Consider the following 8,399-nt stretch of genomic DNA (forward strand, 5'->3'; position numbering starts at 1 on the left):
ACACGCTGGTAAAAGCCCACAGATTATAATTGAAAATTTGTTAGGATGAGAACGAGCATGGAAATTTTTACCGGTTTGCTGGTACCAGTATATATAATCGCTTGAATATTCCGACATGTGATGGCGGCGTGGCCCTTCGAGAATTTTCTCCTTCGGCTTTTCGCGTTTTCGCTTCCGAAACGAGCGAAGTCGTAATCGGTCGAGAGGCTTATTCAACTCCGGAATCGAAACGATTACGGTCGGAAGTGTAGCGCGCTTTTCTTTTGAAATTAGCTGCCTTTACACCGGCATAATGGTCGTTCGACGAGATGCAAAAGAGGATTAACTTAATCGCTCGTTTATTCCTACCGAATCGTGAAACTTTCCAAATACGATCTAGCGGCTCGCAGTTTTGTCTTTCCTTTTTCTTTTTCATTTTTCTTTTTTTCTCTTTTTCCTTTTATACCCATGGCAGCACGTTCCGATTATTTACAATGACTATCCGCTTGCTAAGCTATAACGATTATTCCCGGTAAAAAAAGAAACTTTGTGAAAAAATTGAAACGAAAAAGTATCGAAAAGCAAATTGACTAAATACCTTTAAATGGAATAGTCGAAACCGAGATATCCACATAGATGGCTGTAATTAATCTCAAACGATTTGCGTGACTTTCTTGTCAGTTTGCTTCGAGCTTTTATCGCGAGTTTTTCATTCCACTACCAACGTTTGTTAGTACGACGGTTGTACTTTTCTATGCTTAGTTCGTGCGTCCTACTTTATGACTTTCCTGTGTACTTTTCCGGAACGTTCACTTCTCTTTTTCTCTCTTTTTCTCTCTTCCTCTTTCTAGGTGCCACCGAGTTGGGACCTTTGGTCGGCTCGTTCATTTCTACAATACAATTTTTACCGACTGCATACGCTTTTCCGAAATGCACACGTAGTAGTAATTTCAGGACTAGTATTTGCCTTATGTTAGACGACTACGCTCTTCACCCTCCTTGTCCAACATTTCCTCCATACATAACGATCTGTGTATGTACCTCGTATGCGCGCTCGCGCATCCATGAAAACGTGTTTTATATATTTGATGTATTTTCGGTCAACCGACCGAATGGCCTACATTCTTAATTCGTAGACGCTCTTAGAAATAATATCCCTTGAATCACATATTATTACTATTATTATATTTCTATTTTCAACATTTTTCACAAGTATTTTCTAAATGAAATAGTCAGTATTTAAGAACATCTTGTCGAGTATAAATATTTAATCACTTTATTCTATTTACATCCTTGTAAATGTAATTCCTTGCCGCGAGAAGAGATAGGAAGGAAATGTCGACAAAACGATGTCCGAATTGTAGAGATCGAGAATGGAGAAAAAAATGTCAAGGTTTTAACGAGTTTTCGCGAATCGTCCATCTCTCCGCGTTATTTACTCTCGGTGGAAAGCTTAAGGAGATCTCTTTATCGCTCGCTCGTCTCGCTAACGATCCCGTACCACCACATAATCCTACCGTGCTTAATGTTTATCGCCGTTTGGATTCTCGATGGTTCTTTCAAAAGCCGCTCCTTCCTCGATTTGTCAATTTAATGTTACATTTAGGGAACTCGCTAACGTTCTTCGCTTTTCTGCCACACACGTATTCGATCGTAAATAAGATAGAGATAGCAGTAACGTATATATATATATACGTATAAGCAACTTAATCCACAAGTTTTAGATTGAAACCTAGGTAATATTTGTACTCTATTATTTTCTAATTTTAAAATGTTGTTTCCTTGTTTATTTTATCTCTTACATATTGTATTTCTTAGTGCATTGAATATTTTTCAATATTTTTTAATATTTTTCAATATTTTTAATCGATAGATATAGAGGCTCCTTTCACATTATTCAATATTTCAGAGGAAACTTTATAGAAACGATGACGTAAACAAGAATACAGTAGATAGAGAAGAGTTGCATCGTTGGCTTGCATATATGCGATTAGCCACGCTGCTTCCCCTTTGAGTATCACAACAAATATTTAACGAGATATTTTCCATATCCGAGCGTCGATCTTGTCTAGTGTGTCGCCAAATGAGATAAAGTTTCGATTATCAACACAAACTAGTGAAGAAAACTTCGACGATAGTTATTTGGCAAAGCAAATTAAAATAAGCGAACGAATTAGAACTCCATTTTCAATTAATTTCATATTTCTTTGAGATTCCGCGAATTCAAATAAAATAGATAAACGAAATACAAATATTATTATCGATCATTTAAGCTCGCAGATAATTCTCGATAAAATTCATTATTTTGTGAAAATGGATTATCTCTTTATAACTTTATTCAAAAGGAACGTCGACGATAAATAGCAGTATCTCGCTCGTACGGTGCTCTAGAAAAAACGAACGCGAACGAACGAATTGATAAGCATCGAACGATGAATGCTCGAATTGCACGATCATACGATACAGACCTATTGAAATTCAACTAATACGAATATGTATTATTGCAACGAGGCAAAAAATTGTTTCTTCGTGCCTTATGTCATTGTTATTATCGTTTTTGTTTCTTTTGTGGAAATGGGACGAATATATGTTTGAACCCGATACATTTGGATGCTGGGATAACAAACAAAGCGCAAAACCTTTAAAGAAGAAAATAATGAAATACTTGACACGTGTAAGCAAGAATAAAAATGGAAAAAAGTAATGGAATAATATAAAAGTTATAGGTCTACTCATATATGACGGTACGAAATTTATTCGGCACTCCGAATTTGCGCAGACTGGGATCTTTGTTGGGTGCTTGGTGTATGTATAACGATACGCGTTAACAGCTAAGGAGAATGCACGTCTTGTCGGTTTTTTTGCACTGATTTTCTCTGCCAGTATCTGATCGTATACCATTACGATCGTTCGTTGTCGAACGATGCTCGTCGAATATAAACGAGATTTATATTTCCATAGTTTTCTCTTAAGCGTGGAAGCAAGGGAAGATAAAGGTTTTACGAAACGAACCATTTTTTATTTCCATCGCGCTCATCTCTGCATCTTAATCGTATTTCTTCTCTCTAACAAAAAGGAAACCGAAACGTTAAAGGATCGATGTGATCACTTTTTATAGATTTTCATAATGAATCTAGTGTATCCTAAGAACAATTAATAACCTTGACAGATTTCTTGTTACTCATTGTCAGTTTAAATTACTTTACTAAATAAGATCGACATTTCGGTGTAATAATTGAAGAGAAAAGTTTCCCTAAAATTCGCCCGATCTGTAGTAAACTAGAATCGCAATGTAAGTATTACCGTTTTACGTAGGTACGTACGGCCAAGTGCATATTCTTTCCGAAGGGAAAGAAAGAAAAGAAGAAAGAAAGAGCATCCGTAAAATGTAAAAACTCTGAGCGCGTAGCAGTGACCATTTTTCTTTGTCCTAAAGCGATTCATCCGGAGCATTAAGTTAAAAATCGCATGCATCTTTTTGCAGTACGTAAGTACATTAAACGCGTATTTAATAGGAACGTACGACTTATTCATTTTTCTTGCTCGGGCGCTTTCGTTTATTTTAGGATAAATTGGAGAAAGAGGTACAAGAAAGGATGAAATTTATTATAGGGAGAATGTTTAAAAATTAATTTTCCTCATTTATATGTAAAACTATTAGATTGACTTTTTATTCGAATGTTAAAGCGGTTCATAACGATAATTAAAAATATTCGAGAGAAGTCGATGTTGTATCGATCGCACAAAAATAGCACTTGAAACGAAAGACAATTAAAAGACTTATCAGAGAATAAACAAGCAATAATAGAAGTTCATAGATCTTGGGACATTACAGTGTGATGTAACCCGACCATGTGACTTACCGATGGTAACCCAACGATGTAACCCAACGATGTAACCCAACGATGTAACTCGACTTGAAGAAAAAGCATAATCACCGAAGCAAAAGGGAAGGAAGCGATCTTCGTAAAAAGTTAATCCGCGGAGTACCTTGGAGAATTTAGTCGGAGCTCTGCTTCCTCATCGCTAACCGTTTATCCAGCCTCAAGGGAGAAATCTCGGTTTAAGAGGAAATGGATTACCGAAAGTCCCCCTTTGAGTTCAATCCCGGACTAAATTCGATAACGCGTCTATTAGCGGAACGATAAGGGACGATTTTAGCGACATAATCGTTTCTACGGGCTTTCCCAAGAATATATACGAATCGTCCGTGCACGGAATCGCGACGATTTCAAATAAACGCTGACTGACCCGCTCTAATACTTATCCCTTCTTCACGACTATACCATTTTGTTTTCGAATTGGAAACTAATCGAATAGAGCACACTCTCATTCTTCTCCTTTCGATCATTTAATCTAACTCATTCCGAAAGAAACTCGAACTCTAGATAAAAATATATATATAAGAAAGATTCGATCACTCGAAAGAGTCGCGCGCTCTTGAAAAGTTATAAGTCGCGTTGAAATGCATGAGAAGGGTGGGTGGTTTGTCGTTGGACGTCTCGTTCTACAAGCATTCTCTCAAACTTTCTTGACCATTGTCCACGTGGAGGATATCTAGAATTCGAGGGTGGATTTAAGGGTGGATTCGAGGGTCTACTCAAGGATCGGCTCGAGGGTCGACTTCAGGTTTGCTTCGAGGGGAAAGCATATAACGGGAAGTTCCAAAGCTATTTTTCCGCTCCAATCGCAGATAAATTCTATCATGCGATCATTCGCGAAACTATCAAAGACGGGATAAACGTTGTTGGAAAGTCCTTATCGAGTGCGTGCCATTCCTGTCTCCATCTGTATTACCAAACTTGTGTGTAACACCTATGATAGAAAAGGAGGACTGATAAGTGATCTGTCTATCCCTCTTTGAAAGACTTCGGCAAAGATTTAGACGGCCCGCAATTGCTTAGAAATCTCCGATTTCTACTATTGTTCACACTCATCGATAATTCATTCCTGGAAATAAAAATAGATCCAAACGATAGCTTGGCTACCTTTTCTTATTTTCTTTTTGAAGTGAAGCTTCCTCGACGGCAACGGTAACGATCCAATTTTATAAAACGACATGCAAGAGAGAGTGAGATAGAACTTACAATCGACTGTCACGTTGATTAAATATTTTCCTTGAAAATTATTGACATAGTGTGTGTGTATAGGATCAAGAAAATTGATTTAATATACCTTATTAATTGATACATATTTAATAAGTTTAACTTGAAAGCGTTATTTATAAGCAAATACGAAAATGATGTTCAGGAAACGCTCCTACTTTAAAATCGTACATGCTGGTATAAAAACAGGAATATTATGTTTAACGATTGATCATCCTTTATTTTTACTGTTATTTAAATATTTTTTAGTATCAGAATCAGTTAATTATGTATTAAAGTAAGAATAAAATAATATTAAAATAATTTAGATCTGATATTTTACTAGATGCAAATTTTCAACTCAAAATCATCACTGGGCAGAAACGTAAAAAAACAAATGTATTTTATAATGTATTTAAATAATCCAAAATATTAGTAGCATCAATCCAAATGATTGATAATTAATCGAAGGAAATGTATATTGTTGTCTTAAAGCACAGATTATAAGTTCGTCGTACTGTCCTTTACGAAATCCACCGTTAGACTGATTAATCGTCCTCTATGAAAGTTATTCTAAATTCTTTTATTGATTATTGTTTATAGGACTTTTCAGAAAACTACATATGTATATAATGAAAATAAGATTCGTAATAAATATAATTTATTCTCCTGAATACCAACGTGTACAATTTTACTATACGGTGTTTTCTGTATATTATTTTCGTATTTTCTTATAAATAATCGTTTTAAGTTAAACTTATTAAAAAAATGTCGTAGGCGTAACGATGTACGATTTTAAGGGACACTCATTGTATGCATGAATCAATTGATTATTTCCCACGTGATAATACGCGTTTCGCTCCTATCGAGCGTCGAGACCACGCACATTGTTTTTCTCTATTTTTCTATTTGCCTTCTTCTAGAGAATGAAATAGAAAGAAAGTTAAGCGGAAGTTTGCATCTTGATTAAAAGCGTAATTTCCAAGTTGTAAGGCTTTTCCCATGAAACGATAATTAATGATCCGTTCGGTTTTAAAGGACGGAGAAGGTATTCGCATAAATTACGAGGCGGTAAATTATAATGCGGTTTAAACGCGGCTATACGCGTCCTGTTAACGTACCATCGTGGTATCATACATCAGCGACATCGTATGGGGAATTTCGCGCGCATTATCATACGATCGACATAACGCTATCGTCATCAAAACTTATTTTTCTATCGCTTATTAATTCACTCTTACTAACTTACAATTAGTGCGAATGATAGACCTCTCTTGCTGAGAACGAATTGGTTTGTTCTTTTCTTTTCTCCTTTCGATAGACGATGGAAATCCTTAAATGAAGCGTAATAATCGGTTCGTTAAGCATATATAAAGCCGAATTATATGGATATAATGGTAACCAGAGATTGGAACGGATTCAATGATTTATCATTCCATTAAGATCGGTAAGTAGAGCAACGTAATTTGCTAAAGTCTCACAATCAGCGGTATTCGATAAACATACCAAAAGTACACTTTGAAAGCCCCTTTTGGATTCCTTTCAATGACGAGAGATGGAAGGAAGGGAATAGTCGAGGATCGAAGTACCTTCCGCTATTACCGCAAGAGCGATTAACGATTGGGCCGTGCGAATCTAACAGCTGCCCCCGCCCCCCGAAACGACTCGGCTTATGCCCGAAATAATCTAATCCTTCCTATTTCTTACCCAACTATCTAATATCCCGTCTCATCGCAAATTCTACTTATCATTTACTTCGTCCGGCAAATATCGAATTCTACCGATATCGACCTAGATCTTAACGTTTCGTTATCTACCTATTAAACTCATATCGCGGAGGATAACAGAGTTGAGAGATCTAGGTTTAAGAATAAATAGAGTGATATCGTGCTCATCGATATAGGGACGTATTGTAATATGATGGATAGATTTCTTCCAATTATTATTTAAATTTATGAAAAAATAATAGAAAACTAGGAGATGATTTCACGATACTCCCAGGAGGAAAAGCTGTAGACTGATTCATCTTTGTTGAGACGACCTATCTTTGACACTTAAGCTTGCGATGATCGAAGCATATAATCGGAATCTCTCGCAGCGACTTGATATCGAAGCTCGAAGCATTGTAAATGTGGTTCGGTTTACAATCGTATGTATAAAGCCATCGCGCAAGTAGAAACGCTACACGTATGTGTACGAATATATGTAGGACCACCCTTGTGTGCTCAGATTTGATTACACACGCGTATAAATAGGTGCTTGTACATAGTACTAGATATGTCATATATCCTAGCAAAAAATATTCGAAACCACATCTTCTACATATTGATGATCGATTCTATTAATTCTAGTTGATAATATATTTGAGATTTAAATTTAATCCAGGTAAGAAGAATAGAATATAATTCACAAGTTTTCCGACAGCATAAAGCGATTAAACCGTCAAATATACGGACGAATCGGATAGCCGGTAGCTTACTTATCAAGATGAAACGAGGTTTCGAAAGAAAGAGAATTCTAACGTTTTACCGTGATCGATTCCTTTTATACACGCGGACTAAGAGATTGAGCGGCGTGTTTTCCACTCGCGTATCCTTCAAGATCATGATGTTCAACGAGTATCGAATTTCGAGAAAGAAACTGTAACGTAGCAACCAACGTCCTCTCTACTTTTGTTCGCAGATCCTTGCAACAAAAAACATCGACAATTTTCGCGGTATTCTGGAGAAAACCAAAATGTGTGTGTTTCCCTATGATAACAAAGTCTTTCAATAATATCGCGAGAAAAGGACGCGTAAAGTTTAATCGAATCTCGATTGGGCTGGTTGTCATAGGAATGTGCATTCGGTGCAAATAGAGATCTCGGACGATCGAGAATCGCTGTTTGATTCGATTTGCTTTCCGCGATCGCTAACCACTGTAATTCGAGACGAACATCGGTATTTCGATGGGTGCTTTCGACCGATTCAAATATTCACCAAGCAATTTCATCGTGAAGCTAATTCCGTGCAAACGGATTCCGACGTGTATGTATACTGCTACGCGGGTAAACCGTCGTCGCAGAAACATACGTAGAGGTTGGCTTTGAGAAACTACCGTCGGATATGTGTATTTATGTGTGAAAATAGAAAGAGAGAATGAGAGAAAGAGAGAGAGAGAGAGAGAGAGAGAAGTGGGATATATGAGAAATTCGCGTGTCGTCGGATAATCAAGATGTACTTTGGACCAGTATTTTTAGTGGAAACGATTTATTGTTAGTCGCAACATCATGAGCTTTATGTTTATTTACTTACAATTAGATATTTTGTTGTACAGATCAAAAAAAGACTATAAAAT

Source organism: Polistes canadensis, unplaced genomic scaffold, assembly GCF_001313835.1.
Source record: "Polistes canadensis isolate GaletaPanama2010 unplaced genomic scaffold, ASM131383v1 scaffold_58, whole genome shotgun sequence".
In the NCBI taxonomy this organism is placed as follows: domain Eukaryota; kingdom Metazoa; phylum Arthropoda; class Insecta; order Hymenoptera; family Vespidae; genus Polistes; species Polistes canadensis.